Consider the following 24,857-nt stretch of genomic DNA (forward strand, 5'->3'; position numbering starts at 1 on the left):
GCATTTTGAGATTATTGTAGAGTTTGTTGATGCTGGAAGTCCATTATGGCAGTTTGATTTTACTTTGGGCTCTGGCTTTGATTTTTTTTCTGGTACAGATGGGTATATGCACTTATTCAAGTGATTGTACAGGGTTTAAGTGTAAGCTTTGGCGCATTTATCACTTTCAACTTGGGGTGGGGCTCCGAATGCATGTATACCTTCACCTAGGAGGTTATAGTTTGCCTTGGTGAAGTTTTTTTAGTCTAATTTCACCCATTGTGAGTTCTGGTGTTTGTGCCAGTGTAAAGGTGACTGATTCATGGTCTGTTTTAACTACCGAGGGTCCAACGTTTGCAGCAGTACATCTGTTTGACTTGTTGGTAGTGCACAAATCTAGAATGTTTGTTCCTCTTGTCGGGGCATGGACAATTTGCTCCCAGGCATTTGAATTCACAAAGTCAAGAAGTTTTGTTCTAGCGAGTTTGGGTAGAGTAAGTTCCTGGCTGATAATTGAAATCCCCCATAACTAGTGTGTTTGGTAAAATTGGGGTTGCTTTCATTTTGGTTAAGTATGCTTCATGGGTGATGTGACCCATGGAGGGGTAGTCCGGTCCAGGGAGTTTGTCTTTACAAAATCTAAGAGTTTATGTGCATGTAAGTTTGGTGTCCTATACGATTACTAGTCAATACTGGTATAATTAAAGTCACCCATGAATATGGCATTGGGTTGGATGGTGAGTATTTTCAGTAAGCTTAAATGCATGTTATGGGTTTCCTGGGTATATTTCAAATGGCACATGCACAGGAACAAATTTAAGTATTTAACAATAGGACATATGTCCCAACAATAGATTTAATGGAGCACATACCGACTGAGTTGTGTATTTAGTTTATTGCTGCAGATATGGTGGGGGAAGGGAGAAAGATATCAATTAACAACTAGTATAGTCCTGTCGTTCTCCTTACTTTCCTAGTCAGTGCTGTGATCTGTACCTTACAGGTTTTAGTACACTACGCTATGGCCTTACTTTGGACATCTGTATGGATGTATACAATTATATACATGAAATGTTTTACCTGCAGTATACACCTCTTGCGTGGTGTACCTGTGGAGGTATTGTATGTTAACACTACTGTTTCTATACATATTCCCAGATTCCACGTTGATGTTATACACATACCTGTACATCTCTTATTGCACACACTCTGGGCATGTCTTGACAACATGCAGGTGAACCGGGACATATTTTGACTATTGCCCTCTTAAACCTTTGGTGATTTGTACAATGACAGGTTTGTTTTCATTGACATTTTCCAAATATGTACAGGCCTGACAGTCAGTTATATGACATGAAATGTTGCCTACATGTCGATGATTAGCACACAGATATGCCAGGGGGACAGGGTAACAGCCGGCAGATAAGGCCCAATTTACTGGACATTCTGGACAATTCTGTACATTTGTGAGGTATGATTATGATTCTGCATATCACTTACTACCACTCGCAGTATTCGAACCATGGCTGTCTCTGCTAAAAGTAAAACGGTCTCCATCACAGTTGTGTGTGCTATATAGATATTGCTGTGTATCTCTTTGATTTCTGTCTATAAGTCTCCTGTGGCTTTACAATCTGAACTTGTAATTACTACACTTATACAGGATTTCCTAGACAGTTTTATTATGTAGCACAGTGTGGGTCACAGTGATGAGTAATACCTTATTATTCAGAGCAACTGCAACACTAACAGTGCCATGCAATACCAGAGTAAACAGTACCATTACAGGATATCAATCTTTTATTTCTAGGCACAATTTTCGTATCTGACAGACCTGTGGGGGCAATGTTTGTTAGCACTACCTGAATGTTGCCACACATATTACCAGATTCCACATTAGTATTATGCACATATGTCTCACTGTGTTACTGCACACACTCTGGTCACAGCTTCACAACACTGGGATGGAGATGGGACATACTTGGGTTTTTACTCTCATAACATTTTGTGGAGTTGCTAGAGTGACAGGTTTGTTGTGACAGGTTTGTTCTTATAGATGTCTGACAATCAGTTGCATTTCTTATTTGCTGCCTAACAAAGTCCAAGAAACAGGTGTAGAATAGCTACACATACTGGTGAACCAACACTAGATTAAATCCAGTAACAAAAGGCAAAACACGACCATCCATATAAAAAGGGTTTATTACATCAAGCTTTCGAGTTGAAACTCTTTTTCTTGAAAAAAAGTTTCAACTCGAAAGCTTGATGTAATAAACCCTGTTTTATTTGCTGCCTAAATGTCTGGGATCATCCCACTGATTTGACAGGGGGTACAGGGTGACAGGCAGCAGATATAGGCCAATTTACTGGATATTTTGGACATATCTGTACAGTTGTGGGATATGATTCTGCATACAGCCTACTACCACTCCCAGGATTTGAACCATGGCTGTGTCTGCTAAAAATACAACAGTTCACGTCTCAGTTGAGTGTGCTATTTGGATTATGTTGTCTGTCTTTTCACTGTTTTCTGTATAAGTCTCTCTCAGTTGTACTATGTGACCTCATGTGATTACAACAGTCATATACAGACATTGCTACACATTTTATTTATGTAGCACAGTGTGGGTAACAGTGCATATGAGACTGTACCTGCCATATTCTCTGGTGTATGCAGTACATGCCTTAAACAATACAGGTTTTATACAGGCAATTAACTTACTACTATGTTTAGATTTATTTAACTTACTACTACGTTTAGATTTATTTCCTATGACAGTACATGCAAGAGTATTACTAACCTCCTTCGCATCGCAACTGCTGCAATCTACAGGCATGGGCTTCCTGGTTCACAGCCCACTCAACTGCCACTGTGAAAGACATGAGGAATATTTAGCCGCACCATTCCATAATATACATGAACTGGCAATTATTAAACAGGTAGTGGCCTGATACTTACACACGGCTGGCACATCCCCTGTTCTCCTAGCCCCTTGGATTCACTGATCCAACAGATCCCCTTTATCCACTTCAGGTCAGCATAGTGATACCTGTCCTGCTCACCAGTTCGGGGTATGCCAGTGGCACTGGTGAGAGCATGAGTGAGATGGTTCCAGTCTTCCTCTTTGTATTGGTAAGCCTGGTACTGGCCCTGCAGCAGTCTCTGGTCATGTTCTTTCACAAGGAGTCCTGCCATGATTCTGGACTCCTGGATGCTAGGCTAGTCAGCACCCAGATGTACTAAAAGTATAATTCTGCATTGTAGGATAACAGCAGAACTGTTTGTATTGTTGAGAAAGTGAAATGAGAGAAAACTATGTATACAGAGTATGACTGTTGTACTACTACCTGGCATAATATTATTGTACTCCATAATAAGTCACTATGGCTATGTTACCCTTTAATGTTTAACTGACCCTCAGGATTATGTCGGACATTAGCATAGACCTAAAATGTGACCTCAACACACTGACCATACCTTGTGTGTACTGTTGCGGACATTTGACAAGGTGATGGCAGTCCTATCCTTGGACTGAAACAACACGTCCTTGTTTTCATTTGATGCATTCAGGTTTGGGGTATAGCACTGTAGGGCTTATCAGTGCATAGAAATGAGAGCAATCAACAGAGGTGACATATCGAGTGGGAATACTGTTCTCACTGGCATGAGATATGCAGTCACAGCAATGAGAGCAGTCACCAGAGATGACATAATGAGTGGGAACACTGTTCTGTCACTGACATGAGATATGCAGTCATATCAGTGAGAGTGGGAACACTGTATCACTGGCATGATATCTGCAGTGTAGCTGTCTAGGCAATACACTTTGTGTGAGTAGAATATTTCTCATTCAGGCCTGGGGTGTGTTTGTATGGTTTGGGTCATCCAGAAGTGTACTGGTAGGCCTTATGTAAATATCGTTGCTCACTCATGTCCTGCTAAGTCTTCCAAGATGACAGTACTGCATCTGTGTAAGTTTTTAGGTTTTGTTACTTCTCTGTACTAAACACTGTGTTATTTGATGCTATCATGTAACCGATGTACAGACGTGATTAATAGGTCTGTGAACTGCGGTCTGCATTATCAGATATGTATCATATTTGAAATTTATAGACATTCAGAAATGCCTAGAATTTCAAGTCTGTCAGTAACACACGAAGAGGATGTTATTTTCAACCGCATGAATATAAATGTAGATTGTGTTACATGCATGCATACATACATAGAAAAGTAGCTATTTGTCAAAATATAGGGTTATAGATGGCATGAGATTTTTGGCTGCAGCACTTACTTTGTACTGCCTTAGTAAAAGTACCCCTGTAATTATCTACTATAATATACTAGGAATGGTACTGAAAAGTATATGGTGAAATGTATAGACTGCATTTGCTTCAGCTTTCAAATGCTAATCAGTGTAAATTAACTGTACTTCAGCCAAACATTCAGGAAAGATGTGAAAGCTGAAAACATTTTACCACCGTGAATGATAGAAAAAAAGTGAGAAAAGAAAACCAGTAAGATGGAATCACTATTAGACAAATAGGTATGGTGTGATTTCTGAAGGACAACATACATATTATCAGCTAACGAGAAAATACTTTTAGAGCAGTGATTATATTCAGTTTGAAAGCTGCATGACATTTTTAGAGAAAAGATGCAAAATATTTTATTATTTTGGAATATTTGGACATTTGTTAGTCAGCATGTTTCTTTGCAAGGCACAACTGTCTAAAGCAATGCTGTGCTGTAAAATGAGGGAAATATGTATGACTATAAAAGTGCACCTACATCATCACACACACACACACACACACTAGGGTTGCCACCTTTTCAAATGCCCAAAGTGGGACATTTTTGGTAGGAACGTCGGATTTTGCAGGGCAAAACATACCCACGGCCAGTACAACGGACAGAAATTTACTTTTTGCCAGTATAGCAACTTATTCTTGTAGCATTTGAGTTGCTTATCCTGTTTATTATAATATTTTGGTGTTTCAGATACAAAATAACTGTTTTATGCTACTATTAAAGAAAATATAGGAAATATTTTTGTCCTAAGATATCAGGACATTTGCCATTTGTTCAGTTTGTTTGCAGGACACAACTGGCCAAAGAGGGACTGTCCCTCGCAAAGTGGGACAGGTGGTAACCCTAACACACACACACACAAGCAACACTAACAACACACCATATGAAAAATAATTGATAGTGGAGGGAAAAACATTTGCAGCAACAAGCATGAAAAATAGTATTGCCTAGGCTTGAATACTTATTTGCAAAGCAACAAGTACATAGTAAAGTAGCTATCACTTCATTGCTAAAGAGGCTCCAGGTCTGTGTGTGACAAGAAGACAGCATCTCTAGCTGAGTAAAATCCAGTCATTCCGCTAATCTAATTGCTCATGAGTGGGGGAAGGAAAATGCAAAAGGACAAACAGCAGCTGCAAGTTCTAAGCATTTCCTCTAAAACCCCCCACTGAGAGTTTGTGTAATCTGACCTGCAGTATGCTAAAAAGGCTATTTGAAAACCTTGCCTCTAGCTGAACATGTGACTTAGAGTACTAAAATGTAAACAAACTCTTCTAGCAAAAAATCTGAGCCAGTGCCCCTTAAGAGCAGATGGCCCTGGGCAGGACTTGGGAGCTGTGACATCACTGAATGGGCAGTTATATGCAAGCATTCCAAAGGATATGTTAGGTAAACTATGGGGACTATTTATTAGTCTTGACGTAATTATTTCTGAGACTGAAGCAAGTTTTCCAACAGCGTAATGATTGATTTTTAAAACGGAAGCTACCGCAGTACGGTTAGGCATTGTACATTCTCGGGCAAACAGTCAGATGGATAACTTTTATATGTTTAGATGATCGCTGCTTGACAAATCTTTTTCAGACAGGGAGAAAACAGCCTCAAGTGTTGAGCATTTTGAAACAGAAACCCATTTTCCTCCTTTAACCAAACTAGTTATCTAAATTAGTGGACTGGGTTCATCTTCCTGTGTATCTTTTAGTAAGTACAGAAGACCTCCATGTTGGATCATTATGGCTTTCTGCAATAGTTAGCATTTTGCCTTGGGTGCATAATTACTTTAAGGTAGTTAAACTGATAGCACACAGTTCTAGATCCTGGCAGGGAACTTTCTAAGTATGTCATACAGTAACATTTTTTATTACTGATGTAGAAAAGTATAAGCTTGTAAGTTTTTAATAATTTTATTTAAATTCTACGTGGACTTGACATTTTTGATAATCTTACTTGGACTCTACCCGTACTGTGTTAGAGAAAAACTGAATAGGTTTACATGAAGTAAAAGATAAAGCAGCTCCAGGGAAACAGGAAGGAAACAGGAAAACAGAGCAAACTGCAGAGAAAATGAAGTAAAATAGAATAAAAACTGCACCAAAAGCTCACACACCAAAGATTATATTTAAACAAAAATGTTGCAACTAACCAAGTCGCTTCATCAGACAGCTAGTAAAATACTATAAAACATTTAAATAAATAAGACATGTCAGGTGATCAGCACTGCTAAGGTCATTGGTTATAGTTAATTAAAAAATTGTCATGACTAGTTTAAATTAAAAACACGAGTGCTGTGCATTGTATAGCCGTACTAAGCTCTTATAAAAGTAGAGAAAGCATTTCACACAATAACACTGCACATAACAAGCTAACCATTTCTGTATATATCACACTAAAAATTAAAGCTTCCAAGGACAGGTTACTAGAATTTGTGGCAATGGACTTGCTTTGAGAAAAGGTTTAAAGGAAGCAATGCCATTCAAACCTGGGGGGGTTCAGCATTAAGCTTCAGTATCCATTCTTTTTTTTTTTCAAAACAGGTTTATTGTTTTAACATATAAGAGAAATATCATAACAATTTTATACAAGTAATTAAAATTAGGTATTATTATAATATTCAACAAAACAACTAAAGTATTTACAAAGACATCCACTACAATCAGATCAATTAATTAAACTAAAATACCGTGCTATTGAAATTAGAATATTTTTAACAAATTTTGTAAATTATCCCATACAATATAATATGATGTTTTTCTAGTTGTTCTCATTCTAATTGTGCTTATTTCCATATGGCACATTATATTCATAACATTTTTAAATTCATTGAACTTCAGTATCCATTCTTGAATGCTTTGTGTGATTCTCAGTGTTGCCCCCTCTGATGTCAGGATGTATTACTTGTATCACAAAAAATTTAAAAATATGTGTAGGATCTTCACAGCTTACATGGTTAGCTAATGCACTGCTGTCTTTCTTATTTTTGATATCGCTAATATGTTCAAGCACTCTATCTTTGAACATTCTATTAGTTTTTCCTACATAAAATGAATGCCAGGACACACGGAAAGAGAAGTATACTACATTAGAAGTGCTGCAGTTGGCAAAGCATTTGCTCTTAATGTTAAAGCCTAAAGATGGATGGGTATAACTGGTACTAACATGAATGTGTTGGCAGGTTATGCAATGCTTGTGAGAAAATGTGCCAAAGCGATAATTTTTACCAGTATGCTGTGATCTCCTTTTATTGCACAGATGCTGTTTCAGTGAGATGTTATTCCTAAACATAAGAGGGGGATTTTCCAAATTTCTGTCAACCCAGGTGTTTCTTCTAAAATACTCCAGTGTTTTTTAATGATGTTGGTATATTCATTAATATCACTGGAATATTGCATAATAACCCTAAAACCATTGGTGTTGCACTCCAGTCTCTTCCCTGAATCCAAAGATTGACTTTCACTGAGATATGGTTTGCATCTGCCACTGCGTTGGCTCCAGGCTTCAGTAATGGCACCGTCAATGTCTTGTGCACTATGCCCTCTATCTAAAAATTTTTGTTTAGCTACTTCCAGAGCTAGCTGTGCTGCTTGGTCGTCGCTGTGTAGTCTCAAAATCCTATAAACTTGTCCTTTGACAACGTTCTTAGAAATGTGTCTAGGATGCATGCTGGACCTGTGCAACACAGCATTTTTCCTCGTGGGCTTTCTGTAAATACTACTATTCAATTTCTGTTCTGATTTTTTAACTAATACATCTAAAAAATTAATTTCACTCTACGAACATTGATAAGTAAATTTCAAAAACCTAGTAGTAGTGTGAATGTATTTGACACATTCATCCAATTCTTGATTGTTTCCCTTCAACAGAAGGAAAACGTCGTCCACAAATCGGACATACCAGAGAATGTGTTGAAAAAAAGGGTTTATCTCTGTCAGGAGATGAGACTGTTCCCAGCAAACTAAAGCTAGGTTGGCATAGCTATTGGCACAAGCTGTGCCCATAGCCACGCCCACCTTCAGAAGGAAGAACTCATTATTAAACACAAAAACATTGTTCTCTAAGATAATATCTAATAGGGCACATATAAGTTCAATCTTATTATTATCAAAAAAGTGATTGATATTGAGAAACTCTCTAATCATCTCAACTCCCCAATTGTTGGGTATAGATGTAAGTAATGCTTTGATGTTCTTAGTAATCAACATATACTCACAATATATACTCACAATCAATAGTCTCTAATCTATTATGTAGTCTTTCAAGAAAGCTTTTGGTTTCCCTGAGAATGGTGTAGCAGTCATTAAGTAATGTATGTAAATTGCCTTCTACATAAATGAATAGTGCTTCTGTACACCATCCAGCACCTGATACAATAGGTCTCATTGGGTGGTATGGTGGCATGTTTATATATCTTCGGAAGGCCATAAATTCTGGGAATAATGGGATACTGAGTGTTAAAAAAATTAAATAAATCTTCATCTATCATACCTGTCATAAGTAAATCAAAAATTAAAAAAGAAACCTTGTCAATAATACCTTTTAACAGCTGCAAAAGCAATACATTGATATGTATCAGATGCACTCAGTAAATCATTCATTTGTTGTAAATACAACTCGGTATCAAGCAACACAATTCCACCACCTTTATCGGCCTGCTTGATTTCAGTGGAATTCATATTAACTAGTTCATGTAAGGCATTATTTTCATTGCTTGATAAATTATAAAATTGAGTATTAGTACCTTTAGAAAAAAGAGATCTAAAATCTCGTTCACAAACTAATAAAAGTTTGTATCTCAGGGTGCGAAGTAGGGATGAAAGTACTTGGTTTCTGATAACGCTTGTGTACTTCAGCATTGTTTACCCCAGAAGCAAAAACTTTTTTCAGAGAAGTTCCTTCCCAATAACCTCAAGTCTTTTAACATAGTAACTGGGTTGGCTCGTTTATCTGGAACAAAGGACAGTCCTTTATTCAATAGCGCAACGTGTTCACTAGTGAGCCTAAGAGAAGAAATGTTAAAAATCAGATTGTGGCTTACATTCGTTTCCGCTTGGTATGATTCGGATTCCATTCCATGCTCTCTTGTCTTGATTGATTAGGCTTCTCAGTCGTGCCGTGATGGGTAGTGGATTCTTCAAAGTAATTTGTGTATCTTCTGGAGTCCCTAAAAAAGTGCCATGTAGATTCCTTTGTGTTGTCGAAGGGCCAGCAGTAGGTTCCTGTATCGTAGCTCTGTGGCAGTTATTGGCGGTTGCTGCTTCCGTTAGCAGATTCTCTCTAACGTTTACTGTTTCAGCCACTGCTTCGGCTGAGGGTCGGGGAGGAGGTGATGCTTGTGCTGTAGACATAGTACGAATGGTTGTTGCTCTAGTCTGACCTTGCATAGAGTCTGGCTGAATGGAGGTTATGCCTTCATTAACTGTGGCTAAGGGCCTGTTAATTTCTCTTGGCCAGGAGAAAACGTGATTGTTATCAAAATCCCTTTTATCCCTGTGTAACTTCTTGAGTTTTAGAGCCTGTAGTTTCTTATCATAACACAATAATATTTTCTTGTAACCAATCTAATTTGGCCAAGAGAATGGCATTGCTTCCCTTAAACCTTTTCTCAAAGCATGTCCATTGCCACATAAATTCTAGTAACCTGTCCTTGGAAGCTTTAATTTTTAGTATGATATATACAGAAATGGTTAGCTTGTTGTTATGTGCAGTGTTATTGTTATGTGAAATGCTTTCTCTACTTTTATAAGAGCTTAGTAAGGCTATACAATGTATAGCACTCATGTGTTTTTAATTTAACTAATCATGACAGCTTGTTAATTAACTATAACCAATGACCTTAGCAGTGCTCATCGCCTGACATGTCTTTTATTTATTTAAATGTTTTATAGTATTTTACTTAGCTGTCTGATGAAGCGACTTGGTTAGTTGCAAAAGTGCTTACTTTTTTGTTTAAATAAAATCTTTGGTGTGTGAGCTTTTGGTGCAGTTTTTATTCTATTTTACATTTTTAAGTATTTGATGTTCTGCTTGACTGTCATTTAGTAAAAAACACATTTGTAAAATGTATAAAAGTTTTCTTTTTGTTATGTTGACATCAGTGAGTGTGTGTCTGTGTGTAAAATGTTAACTTATTCTGTTTTGTTTTCTTTCATGTATTTACGTATATACGTAGATATTTTGTTTACCAGGTTACTACTAGTAGACTTGTGATTTTTCTATAGTGGAGACCCAAGGTGGTATTTTATACAGATGAGGAAATTATTTGGCTTAGACATGGGATGGCAAGGTTGAGGACTTCCTTTACCCTTTTATGAGAAGACGCTTTATCTTCTAAAATGTGCAACTATGATCAGAATATTATGGAGTCTGTGTGGTCCCAGAGAAGTTGATTACTGTGATGATCTGTTGCTTGTTTTCTGGTGCACTGTGGGGTAATAGACTTAATCCTGTTACCAGTGATGTGCTTACTGGTAAGAGAATTTGGTATGTTTAGTGGCGTATATGAATAATAATATTAGTGAATGATTATGTAATGTAGTTATGGCTTTCCACTTCTTAAATGCAACAGCTAATGTCTTTGTTTATGAAAAATTCCCTATAAACATAATGGTACCTTCCTTAAAGCGGTCAAACTACAAATTGTGTTGTAAAGGAAGGGAGTAAATTTTATAAAAAGTTTTTGTCTCAAGTGCTTCGATACTGCAAAGCTTTATATGGTGTCTTATATGGCTCCAGACGTTAGTGTTTTACTTTACTAGTACACAAGTTTTTGCTTTCCATGTTGTTTTTTTCTTGATATATCATTGCTTTACCACAGGCTCTTCAAATGCCTCGGGAGTCAACACTGACTCTTGTCCAGTTCTTGATGCTTTGTACAAACGTCACCTTAAGTCATCAGTTCCTAGGAAGCTGCCACCATCTCGATGCATTGGAAACCAGCTACTCTCCTGATTAGTTCATCTGTCTGCCCTAGAACCAAACAAATTTGCTTGGGAGACACTGTAACCCCTTTGTTTCCCATTAACGCCACCATTGTATGATTGCCAAATACAGACTAAATCACCTTGGATGCTCGCATTTATCGTAAGAATGCAAATTTTCTGCACTGCTTCTCAGCTGGTGAAGGTGCGCTTTTGTGTCACAAACCCCGCATGAATTCCTTCATTAGCATGCCCTTAACCTTATTTGTACTGTAATATTGTTATAAACAAGTTGGTTCTTATTTTCATGTGTGGAAAAATACTGAAGTTCAACATATTTTGTATTCTGTATATAAAGGGTTAAGCAGAAAAATGTTCATTGCGTGCAAACTGAAATGTTCTGGAAAATGTTGATCACCTGAGGAATGCAGAAGTTAATCTTAAACTGCTGATAAGAAAGTTAATGGTGCAAGAATAACTGTGGTACTGGCTGGTAAAAACAAGTAATCAAACTATCACTTCTAATGAATGTTCTGTGTGCTACGTGTATATACGTGCAGGAGGGTCTATAAAAGTAGAACTCAAAGTACAAGGAGCCAGACTGCTGGCATACTACTATCATGTAGCAGGTCTCCATGCATGTAAAATAAAGCTGTTTTATTTGCTTACAAGAACTTGGTGTGATTCTTCCAGAATATGTTAGAAGAGTAAAATCTTTCGACATAACTGGCGCCCAATGTTAGGGCGGCCCCTGCACGGCGCGAATTGAACAAAGAGAGGCTGAAAACCTGCACAGGTGGAGAGGAATCAGGCTCTCCTCGAACGAAAGACCTCCGACTGAAACAGGTCGAAATTAGAGGCCAGTCACTCTTTCCAGATTCAATCCGTGAGGTGGCAGCGAAACAGGGCGGAGGAATCACAAAGGTAAGCAAAAAGTTATTTTTTGTTTTTGATTGGAATTTTTGTCTAAATTTTAAGGGACTAGTCAAGGGAGAAATTTAATTTTCTCAAGTATAAGGAGTATATGTGAATAGATTCCATATACAAGAGATCTCAGGAACAGGAATAGTTTCTCGTAAGAGAAATGGGAACAGGAACCAGTTAGCCAAAGGCGACAAAACTGAAGATGAAAAGTTTATGTTTGATTTACATCCAAAGAATGTAAAATATTTAGATAAATGGAAAAAAGATCATGGGTTTAGTAGATGTTTAAATAAGGCAGAATGTCAAAATCTAGTAAGATTACTGCGTAAACAGGCAGGAAATAAGACAAGGAATCAAAAGAAGGTGGGGTTTCCCCAGGCACAGAAATGGCTGGAGGAAGCAAATAAGAGACATAGGGAACAAAATTTGAAAAAATGGTGTGGTAATTCAAGTGAAAGAGATGTGTACTTTGTTCAAAAGGAAGATAATGAAACTTCCACAGTCAGTCGTAGTCACCAAAATCCCTCGGCCCCTCCCATCCAGTATCCAGACCCTGCACAGGTTATTGAGGTGCACCCCGACCAGGACCCACCACAATACCAGGCTTCGGTGGGTGGCCCCCCCCAAGCCAAGTATATTACAGAGAGAGCCCGACAACACTCTTGACTTACGCAGCGGAAGTATTAGGATAGAAGGGCACTGGAAAATTAAGGAAAAGGTAGATCAGGAAGGAGAGGAATACCCGCTGATAGAGGTGGCAAATACTCAAGCAGGCGCAGAAGGCGAGGGTCCTACAATATTGGTCTACCGACCGTGGACCCGTAATGACATCAGAAAAGCGGTAGATGGGATTCCCCATCCGAAAGTAGATATGCGTAAATTCCGTACAGACGTAGGGGGCATGAGAATGAGTTATAGATTAAACGCTGTAGAATTTGAACAAGTAATAAGGCAAATTCTAGGACCAGATTGGCACCTTATTTGCGGAAGTTGGGACCCCCTGTTAACAGGGGAAGGAGGAGCCTTGCCGTTTAATTCCGAAGTGTGTAGAACCAGAATAAAGACTCTCTTAGATAAAATAGAAGAACATTGGAAGCCCAAGGCAGATTGGACTTGCATTAATCGATGCATTCAATCAGATAATGAAACTGTAGACAATTATCTACATCGTCTCACACAATGTTTTGATGCTCATAGTGGGTTGATTAAGGTAGAAAATCAGGAAAATGACTCGCCCTATGAACAGCAATTGAAAAATGCATTCCTAAAGGGCTGCAAGACAGCCATTGGTAATTTTATACAAAAGCATATGATCACACATAGGGCAGCGCGTCTACAGCCCCTTATGGAGTATGCTAGACATGCTGAGAAATACCTGAAGGAAAAAAAAGATAAACAAGCCCAGACTTTTACAGTTAGTGAAGATGGAACTTTAATGTTAGTTCAAGGTTCCGCGAATCGCGGAAGAGGGCGTGGCAGGGGAAGAGGACGAGGACGGGGAGGCGCAAGTCATTCTGAGGATTTCGAAGGTAGGCAAAAAAGGGGGGAATGTTTTAAGTGCAGTAAGAAGGGACATTTTGCCAGAGATTGCAGAGGACCGGAGAAACCGATGGTTGCTTCCGGTGGTACCACATGACTATGATGGTCAGAAAGACGTAGATGGAGGGTATGAGGAAGAAGAAGAAAGTGAGAATGGGGAAGTAGGTACAAGTGAAGACGATGGGTGGGGACAGGAAATGGCAGAAAATGAGGAATATCAAATGGTAAATCTAACAGCACTAGCATCAACTATGCAATTGGAATCCCAACCAGTGATCACATTGCAAGTTGAGGGCCGAGACATAGAATTCGTTTGTGACTCAGGGGCTTCACGAACATTAGTCAGAAGTACTGCCATATCATCCGATGTTACCTCGGATGAATATGTGCTTGTAAAAGCAGCAAATGGTCGTATTTACAAAGAGCCATTGTCCAAACCTCTGTGGTTTACCGACCCAGAGACGAACCAAACCATACGGTTCCGAGTAATAATTTCAAAAATCTGCCCAGTAAATTTACTAGGAAAAGATTTAATGCAAGTGTTCGGCATAGCAGCCGTCCCAACCTCCACTGGGATGGTGGCAAGGAGAATTGAACCAAATAGTGCAATGCTACTAGAGGGGCAGGGAGATCTACATTACTGGTATAGTAATGATTTGATAGAGACAGGCCCCCACAGTGTAGTGTCAGATCTTACAAATTTGGCATTAAGCAAATACGGCATAAAAAATCCGAAGGTGTCAGATCCATTACATTGCACAATGTATTACAGAAGATGTGCCGGACCTGATTTAGAATACGAAAAGAAATTTCTTAGTTTTAAAGGCACCAAACTAGTATTGCATAGCCTTTTTTGGGACACACTAGGTAATTCTGCAGTCACATGTAGCCTAACAAGGGATATGCAGCTGCTGTATAAGAATGAATTAACCACACATATTTCAGTCACGGAGGGTGAAGGAATGTCATGGTACCTCGTGGGTAAGAAAATAACTGAATGGGTAGGATGGACACCAGAACAGTTGGCAGGTAAAGGCGTTCAGGTTCAAAAACTTAACTGGGTTACACAAGCCAGACCGACCGTGCACCTCTGGGAAGACGAACCGATACAACCCCCTGGGACATTATGACTATGTCTCCTTACCCCCATGGAGGAATCTCAATTGCAGAGGATTCCAAACTCATTATGGTCGCAGGGTCAGCACGATATCGGACTGATTAGAATGGCAGGACAGGTAAAGATTACACCCAAGTCAGAATTTAGACCTTATAAACGGCAGTATCCCTTGAGCAGAAAGGCAGAGGAGGGCATTTTACCGGTAATCACAGCACTTTTGAAAGCTGGAGTATTAATTCTGTGCACAGACTCACCGTGTAATACGCCCTTATTTCCAGTAAAAAAAACGGATGGGACATGGAGGATGGTACAAGACTTACAGGCAATAAATGCCGCAGTGGTACCTCTGGCCCCCATGGTCCCAGATCCGTCTATTCTGCTGAACGATATCCTTCCTACGGATAACTACTTTTCTGTAATTGATATCAGTAATGCCTTTTTCTCTATTCCCTTACAGGAAGATAGTAGATTTTGGTTTGCATTTACGTTTATGGGCAAGCGTTATACCTATACCAGGTTACCGCAGGGATACTGCGACAGTCCGACCATCTTCTCAGAAGAGATGTCCATCAATTTGGCTCAGTTCCAACCCGCCCAAGGGTGCCACCTACTGCTGTACGTGGATGATATCCTCCTGGCCGCGACTACGGAAGAACTCTGTAAGTCCGACACTATTCGACTACTACACTTTCTGGCACACGAAGGACATAAAGTAAATAAGTCTAAGTTACAATTTTGTAAATTAGAAGTACGTTACCTGGGTTATACTATCTCTGGGAAGGGCAGGCGATTAGATGACAGTAGAAAGAATGCTATTTTACAAGCACCCATGCCAACTACAAAAAAGGAAATGATGTCCTTTTTAGGCATTACGAACTTCTGTCGTAGTTGGATTCCCAACTATGCCGAAGAAGTGCACCCGCTATCAGACTTAATTTTTGCAATACCGATGGCGGCAAAAGATTTGCTGCACTGGACAGACAAGGCAGTACAGGCATTCACTAGAATCAAGCAACTGATAGCTGGGTCAGCGACATTGGGGTTTCCAGATTACAGTAAGACCTTTATACAGACTGTAGATTGCAAGCAGGGATTTGACATCTGTTTGAATGCAAATGTATGGAGATAAGTAAGACCATTGGCATTTTACTCTAGCAAATTAGACTCAGTAGCACGAGCATTACCACACTGTGTGCAAGCAGTAATTGCAGCCGCTTTGGCGGTACAAGCATCTGCCACGTTGGTATTGTTCCATGATCTTACGTTAAAAGTCCCGCACTCCATAGCAGTCATCCTTCTGCAGGACAAGTTAACATTTCTGTCACCTAGCAGACATTTATCTTGTATGACTACGCTGTTATCACAGCCACACATGACAATTGAGAGATGCACTACCTTAAACCCAGCGACATTGCTACCCATTGCTGAAGACGGTATCCCGCATGTATGTTTAGATCTCATACATTCTAAAGTTCTACCAAGACCGGATCTTAAAGATCAACCCTTACTACATGCGGACTGGACACTGTTTGTAGATGGGTCAGCACGCAAAACAGAAACAGGCACCACACAGGTAGGGTATGCAGCTACTACTGCAACTCAGATAATAGAGGCAAGACCACTCCCCTGGAACTTATCCGCTCAAGCAGCGGAACTGATTGCTGTGACAAGGGCATGTCTCCTTTCGGAGGATAGGAATGTCACTATCTATATGGATAGTCAATATGCCTTCTCTACGGTACATGTGTTTGCTCAGCAATGGAAAAATAGGGGGATGGTTACAACCTCGGGGAAAGACATCATGCACAAAGAACTAATCCTTGAATTACTACAAGCCGTTCAACGGCCACGGGGTTTGGCCATCTGTAAATGTGCTGCTCATACCCGTGCTAAGGACCCGGTATCACTTGGTAATGCCCTAGCAGACAAAGCAGCCAAAGAGGCAGCTATGTCCAGTACCTTTTCACTCGAAACCACACCTACAGAATTGCAACCAACAGATAAGTTTGATTTACAAACCTTACAAGTCATGCAGGAACTTAGCACAGTACAGGAAAAACAACGCTGGACTAGGTATGGTGTTAGACAGAACAAGGGAATCTATGTGGGACCAGATAATAAATATGTTTTGCCTACTAATCTTTTTAGGTATGCAGCACTAGTCGTGCATGGCCCTTCCCATCTGGGCCCTGCAGCTATGGTTAGAATTATCCACCTTACCTTTAGGACCAAGGGTTTCATTGCATATGCAAAACGTTTTTGTCTATCCTGCATAGTATGTGCTAAATACCACGGGGGAGGGGTCAGAGTTGCCCCGGCATCATTTCCAACACCCCCCTATCCATTTCATACAATATGTATGGACTTCATCGAATTGACCCCGGCACAACTAAAGAAGTTTGTGTTAGTGATAGTAGATGCATTTACTAAGTGGGTTGAGGTCTTTCCGGTGACACATCCGGATGCTCAAACAGTGGCTAAAATTTTGGTCAATCACATCGTCCCGCACTTTGGACTTCTACACGCATCTACTCTGACAACGGCACGCATTTTGTCAATCAGATCATTCAGAAACTGTCTACAGTTTTCCAAATTGAACTGAAACACCATTGTGCCTATCACCCACAGTCAGCAGGGTTGGTGGAACGCCACAACGGCATTCTAAAAGGCAAGTTAAGAAAACTCATGGCTGAGACACATCAGTCTTGGATTACCTGTCTACCTCTAGCCCTCCTTTCCATGCAGACAACTCCCACCTCAAAAGGAGTCACCCCATTTGAGTTATTGTACGGGAGACCTTATTACGTCCCGCAGTGGCAAAACTTGTTGCCTGCGGAACGTGAGGGGGGTGAGGAGATAGCAGATTACATGAGGAAAATGCTGACCAATACTAACAGCTGTTTAACGAATGATTATTTTTCAGGTTCAAGAGACGACAAAATCATGGAAATCGGACCCGGCGACTGGGACTGGGTCTGGGTCAAGATCGTGAAGCGAAAGAATTGGGTAGCCCCCAAATGGGAGGGCCCCTACCAGGTGTTGATCGCAACTCCAACGGCAGTTCGGATTAAAGAAAGGTCCTCATGGATCCACCTAACACATTGTAAAATTGTAAAACATTTTAAGTTCGATAAAAATATAAATTCCCCTGAGGAACAAACAGACAGCAGTAACCATGAAGGACAATAATGAGAATAAGAGAAAATGGTTCTATTGCAATATTTTATTGTTTATAACTATTGTGATTGTAATATTTCTGTTTTTTAATGAAGCTAGCCATTCAAAAAGAGACAAACACACCAGCTGACATCCAAACTTTAATACATATCAAGCGATTAAATATGCATATGCATCCTCAATGAATGTCTCAAATTGTTGGGTATGTACTGCAATACCTACTGTACATAGTGGCTTAATGTTAGGGACAGACCCTCTGGGAACAAATGATACTTGGAATAATTTGTTGTTTGAAACCACAGAAGTACCACTGAGAGACAAGGTGGCGCTGCCTCTTCTGGGGCGCCAAAACGGAACAGCGTGTTTTCAAAAGATTGGAAAAGTTAAGGTGGGGCTGAGCCAATGTAATTTGACAATAGTTCATAATTGTACCCTAGAAGGGCAGTGTGAGACCAAGTTTGGAGCTATAAAAAAAGACATCAATGTAAATGATACTAGTTTTGTTGAAGAAATGCTGTATGTATATGGCCTGTTATTTAAGGGGCTAAAGCCAAATGGGAGTTATGAATTTCCAACCAATATCACCATCAAAACGAATAATTGTTATTTTATTTGTGGTAGGAAAGCATATAAATGGTTACCATATGGCTGGTCAGGAAGTTGTTTTTTGGGATATCTGATACCAGCTAACAGACATGTACATGCATTACCTCAAGGTAAAATACAAAATGCACGTTCTCTTAATAAACCTATTAATCCCGTAGGTAACCTTGATGCGTCATGGATTTATCACCATGACTTGGTGCACGTCAGCAGCAAAGGACTCTCGCATATGGACCTAGGTGATGATGTAATTGCTTGGGCTGGTATTTTGCCAGCGTATGGGACAGTAAAATCCATCTGGGAACTGAGAAAACTGTCAAAACTGTTAGAGACTCTGAGTAATGCGACATTTTCAGCGCTAGAATTGGTGACGGACGAATTAACGGCGATGAGAACAGTAGTGTTGCAGAACCGTATGGCGCTCGATTTCACCCTAGCGGCGAAAGGAGGTACTTGCGCTCTCATACACGAGGAGTGCTGCTCGTTCATTCCTGATAACGAGCATGCGATTCAGAGCCATCTTGAAATAATTCAACAAGTTTCTGAACTGACTAAACCTGGTCCAAACCCCTTGACTGACTTTTTCCAAAACCTGTTTGGAAACTGGGGTTCTGTGTTGATGAACATTTTAATTGCTGTATGTGTTGGTGCAGTCATATTTTTGCTGCTTGGCTGCTGTTGCATACCATGTATCAAAATGATAATATCGAAGGTTATCTCTGCCAATGCTACAAAAGCATATTTTTGTGATTATGAGAAGGAATAAAACGTATCTGGGATTGTGTAAAATAAACGGTATACAAAATGTTGTAGGGGGGAAATGTGGAAAAATACTGAAGTTCAACATATTTTGTATTCTGTATATAAAGGGTTAAGCAGAAAAATGTTCATTGCGTGCAAACTGAAATGTTCTGGAAAATGTTGATCACTGAGGAATGCAGAAGTTAATCTTAAACTGCTGATAAGAAAGTTAATGGTGCAAGAATAACTGTGGTACTGGCTGGTAAAAACAAGTAATCAAACTATCACTTCTAATGAATGTTCTGTGTGCTACGTGTATATACGTGCAGGAGGGTCTATAAAAGTAGAACTCAAAGTACAAGGAGCCAGACTGCTGGCATACTACTATCATGTAGCAGGTCTCCATGCATGTAAAATAAAGCTGTTTTATTTGCTTACAAGAACTTGGTGTGATTCTTCCAGAATATGTTAGAGTAAAATCTTTCGACATCATGTAAATAAATCTTTTATTTAATTGTTTGAGGACAATTGCATGACCTTTTTCTAATGTATTTTATTAAGTTACTGTTCTGGAAGCAATCAAATCTGGTGAAGCTTGGAGGCAGTTTAAACAAATGGGTTCCGTCAACATCTGCTTTCATTATGGAACTTGAATGACAGTTTGATGCAAGTTTATTGTGAAGACAAAATTGAGTGAGTTTGTAAAGAGACATTTTGATACCCAAAAATCCGCATTCGTATATTGGCTGGAAAGGTGTACTTTCTGGACTTGACATTGTTCCATGATGAAGAATGGGCTATGTACCATTTGTTGAATGATATACTCTGTAAGGTTGTGAGGTGGATAACCGTGACACTGTCACTCCATAGCTTCTGATTGTAGTGGGAAAAGGGAATGTGCACAACGAATGGGTCTGGTCCTCAAAGTTTATAATCCTCTGGAGGGGCTGGATTTCTCTACTGCTGTGCCATCTGGAGCCCAGGTACTGTAAATTTCCCCAAAAATTAATTCTGGATGAAGGTATTTCAGTAGAGGTGCTTTCTTCTCTGACAGTTTTAAGTCCTAAACTTGTCTGTCACAGTGATGGATTAATAGGCAGACCTGGCCATTACTAACATGGGCGACCATTGCTGTACACAAACAGTCAACTCCTCCCCAGTTAGATCCAACTACAAAATAATCACCTTGATAATCCACACCTCCCCCCCCCCCCCGGCAAATGTCACCACCATGAAAAAGTTCTCCAAAGCTAACTTTGGGCTCCTAAAAACAGAGGTGGCTAACTTCACGGCACCCATGCAAATGGAGAATAGTTGTATGATGCCCGAATCATACACCAGTGCAATGTACGAACACGTACACAAATGCATCGATCTCACCATACTCAATAGAACCAAGATGCTCTCCTCCAAAAAAAAAGAAGCCAATCTGGTGGTCGCCTGCCATAAACAAACTCTACAACAGGAGGAGGAAACTGATGTGGAATAAGGTGAAGTCCCAAGACTGGAAAAAGACCCTTATCAGCTTCAACAAAAAGTTGAGATCCCTCATCAGATCTTTAAAGCTCGCTATGAAAACAGAATTGCAGCAGATAGTAAAGACAACTACAAGGCCTTCTATAGTTATGTAAAGAATCTCCACTGCAATAACCAGATTTGCTCTGAGCTACTGCACAATGGTACCTCCTATACTGAGCCAACAGCTATTGCTTTCATAGCTAGCTTTAGAGGATTTGATGAGGGATCTCAACTTTTTGTTGAGGCTGATAAGGGAGCTTTTCCAGTCTTGGGACTTCACCTTATTCTGCATCAGTTTCCAGTGGATTTCTTTCTAAAGTTTTTTAAAGAAACTATTTCTACCGCCAGTTGTTAGGTGGGATATTCACAGTGTGGTTTTTATAGCTTTGTTGATGTGTATTAACTTAAGATGCGCAGTAGCAAGCACCGCCCAACACCCAGCAGCAGGGTGACGTTAAAGTGCTGTCATGAATAAACATTGTCCTGTATTTTTCTGCATGAATACTTATCAGGATTAGCAAGCACATACCGCGGACGTGGTAACTTTCTGTAAATGGAAAGAAATTCATTAAAAGAAAGTGATTGCAAAAGTTAAAAGAAATGTGCTTGACAATTTAACAAAACTAACATTCTTGTTATTTATGTGATGCAGCCCTCATCACAACATAAATGCTCCTGCTATTCATTTTTTTATTACACACACACACAAATATAAATTAGTTTTCCTTCACTTTTGTTGGGGGGCACCCCCCCCCTAATTTAAGTGTACCAACTCCAAGATCACACTACATTGAGGAAGAGAGTAAACTACAATTACAGTATGAATGAGATCACACTACATTGAGGAAGAGAGTAAACTACAATTACAGTAAGTCACAGGCAAAGCTGCATGGCATATCTGGCATGCATCATTTGCAGCTACATCACAGCCATTAGGTATGGCAGTTAGTCTGACTATGCCTATTCCTGCACGAAACAGCCGGTGGGTTAATGCACATAAACAAACCTGTTTTTATTAGGTGCCAGAACTGTAGGGAATCTTAGATCTTCCACACACAGACATTTCCTCATTATTTGTTGTTGGACCCAGTATATTGACATACTGGGTTTGTGAGACGGCAAGGGACACCACAGAGACTGTTTTTCTGTTGTATGTATGCATTGATGGCTGTGAGCCTAAATTGCCCTGAAAATCCTGTAAGTCCTCCATTATGTGAGTTCTCATTTTGTTGCTTTCAAGAAAAGTCCTTTCCTTGGCATATTGAGGTGAAGGTGACATTTTGCTGACTGTCTGTCTGAAAATTACATTTGAGGATGTTCTTATTTTGTGCATTTCTTGGACTTGACCACTAGTACTACCAAATATGTATAGAATGAAAGGTAAAATGGGTGACTACAGTGGTGCAGCAGCTAGTGTTGTTTCTTCACGATGCTTTATCTGGTTTATTTCCCAGTAGAGATACCTTCTATGCAGAATTTGCATGGTCTACCTGTATCTGAATTTGGTGTTGCAGATATCCCTTGGAGGCAGAAGGATGCTGGACATAAACAGATAGGTATGATGGAGTTCAAAGTGCCCTGTGTGTGCACACTCACAAATATATATTCTTCACATATACATATGAAGGTGTGTATATATAGGTACAGATATCGGTATATACCAGGCTAGTGACCACCAGGGCTTTTATAATCCTAGCTGAACCCATCCCAGTTGTGTTCCTGTGTGTCATGGACATTTATTAGGATTGGGTATGTTAGTAAGTTTCTAAAGGTTATGTGGGGGGGGGGGTATGATACTTTAGGCATAGTTATTCTCTATCAGAGAAATGTGGACCAGCCCTGGGTGATTTTCCAAATTCCCATTGATTGGTCAAGGTTATACTTAAATAGGGTTAGGAGTGCACTCTGTTTCATGTGGATGGGGAGCTTGTTCCAGTGCGTGGGGATCCTCTGAGACACACATCTGTCTTGCCAACATGTTCTGTTTAGGTCACAAGCAAAATTTAAATCCTTAGATCTAGTGGTTCCGATGCTATTCATTTTGCATTTGTGCAAAAGGTGCATCAGAGCTGGATCATCCAGAGATTTCCATTCAAAGTGCTTGTCGTGCCTAGGTGAAGACTGTGATGTCTGTTCATGCAAATGCTGCTTAACCTTTAGAAAAAAAAATGTCTAAGTAGGTTGTAAATTAAAGGCATCTCCCCTTGATAAAAAAAAATCAAAGCCTTAGTGCAGGTAGGGCATTTCTTATGCGATCCATTTGCTTCAGGCGTCCATGTTAAAATGAGGAAGATGGGACAATTACAGGCGTTACAAGTCCAAGAGACTGCAGACAGAGAGTTTGAAGCCATAGTGACCCCATCGGCCTCAATGAGGTCGATTTCCACTGATCTTGAGAAAGGATTAGCCAGGTTCCAGACTGGAGAGAATCTTGGGAGGGGTCCTTTCCTGTACTAGCCCATTTGAAGATTAACTTTTAGCCATATAAATGATGCCACATACACATGCATACTGAAGCATCGATGTTAGAGTAAAAAAAAAAAAAAAGTTGCATGTCAACTGCCAATGCTTAGAGGCATAATGAGCTTGGAGCATGCAGCTGCAAGATAAGGTTGTTTGCAGGGGCATGCCCCTCTAGTGTTTCCACCCCCCAGTAATTATGTATTCTAACTCGAGAAATTGCAGAATACCTGGAAAAAGGCATATTCCCCAGCCCCTGGTATTATGATCTCACACAACCGTCATTCATCTGTCTTGGCGACCAGACCATCTACAAAACAGCTGTCCACTATACAGAGATTCAACATAAGCAATGCTGCTGTTCATATAATATAGTATGTCTGTATGGTACAACTTTCATTTGTCTAAATTTTTTGGTCATATTGTGAACCAGCCAGTTGATTTGGCAGATTCAAAGTTCACAGAATGAAAACCATTGCGAGATGTGAGGAAGTGGAATTTAGAGACGTTTCCTTTTTCCCTTTTAGTTGTGTGATCTCTGAATTAGTATATATAAGTATAATTTGGTTTGGGAGGTGTAGCCCTTCTGCCAAAAAAAAAAGCTTTTTTTTATTTAGTAAAATACTTATTGCCAACCATTTCTGTAACAAATTCGCTGTCAACCCATTTAAAATTTTCTTTTTAGATTAACCTCTGTATCCGTATGTAAACATGCATATCCTTTTTGTGCATGAGTGTGAGCATGCATGTGCGCTTGTGTGTATGCATTGAGACATAATATACATATATATATATATATATATATATATATATATATATATATATATATATATATATATAATTACATACATACATGCGCATACATTTTTTATATATAATATATATGCGTGTGTATGTACATACATGCACAAAAACATAACACACACATACCTAACATGTACATATGGATTCTCTTCTGAATCTCAAAATACTGGAATATCGAATTTCAGTATCTCGAGACCAGAAGAACGAAAGTGCAGTTGGTCAAAACTGCACTTTGTCTAATCTGAAAATGTTGAATGTGCAGTAAGTATTTCCCTGTGTGTCTGTATATACTTTTCTGTCTTTAAGAAGTAGTGGTGTCTGAGGGTTGAAGATGGTGGTCGATGTGTGGTTATGTTCAAAAATGTAGGTAAATGTGTAATAGTTGAGGATTTAGGGTAGGGATGTGTTTTTGTTATGTTTTGGATGTTGTAGGTGTAGTTTAGGGTAGGTGGGTGAGAGTTTGTGTACAGGTGTTGAGAATAGTGATTGTTTTACATGTCATGTTTGTAATTGGAGTGTAAGGCTCATAGAGGTAGGTGTGTTGTTGTTTTTGTATTAGTGTGACCTTGGAGTTGGTGTATTTATAAGTAGGGGAGGTGCAGGATGCAGGGGAGTGGCTTGCCACCCTGCTTAAACGTGGAATAGTGTGGTTTGTTGTTTTATTTATTTTGTGTGTATTTTTATATCTGGGGAGGGTTTGGTGTTTTGAGTATCGGTATTTTGGTGTTTCGTGGTTGTGGAGTTTCATTCTTCTGGTCTCAAGATACTGAAA

The 24,857-nt window shown here is 39.5% G+C and overlaps 1 protein-coding gene across 1 annotated transcript in view; it reads left to right on the plus strand.

Moving 5' to 3' along the window:
* The window catches only part of MTIF3 (mitochondrial translational initiation factor 3), a 262,702-nt gene that overhangs the window by 108,608 nt on the left and 129,237 nt on the right, over positions 1–24,857 (plus strand). The gene's annotated exons all lie outside the window — the stretch shown is intronic.

The sequence above is a fragment of the Protopterus annectens genome, chromosome 5.part1 (assembly GCF_019279795.1).
Source record: "Protopterus annectens isolate FY-2018-M chromosome 5.part1, PAN1.0, whole genome shotgun sequence".
Lineage (NCBI taxonomy): Eukaryota > Metazoa > Chordata > Ceratodontiformes > Protopteridae > Protopterus > Protopterus annectens.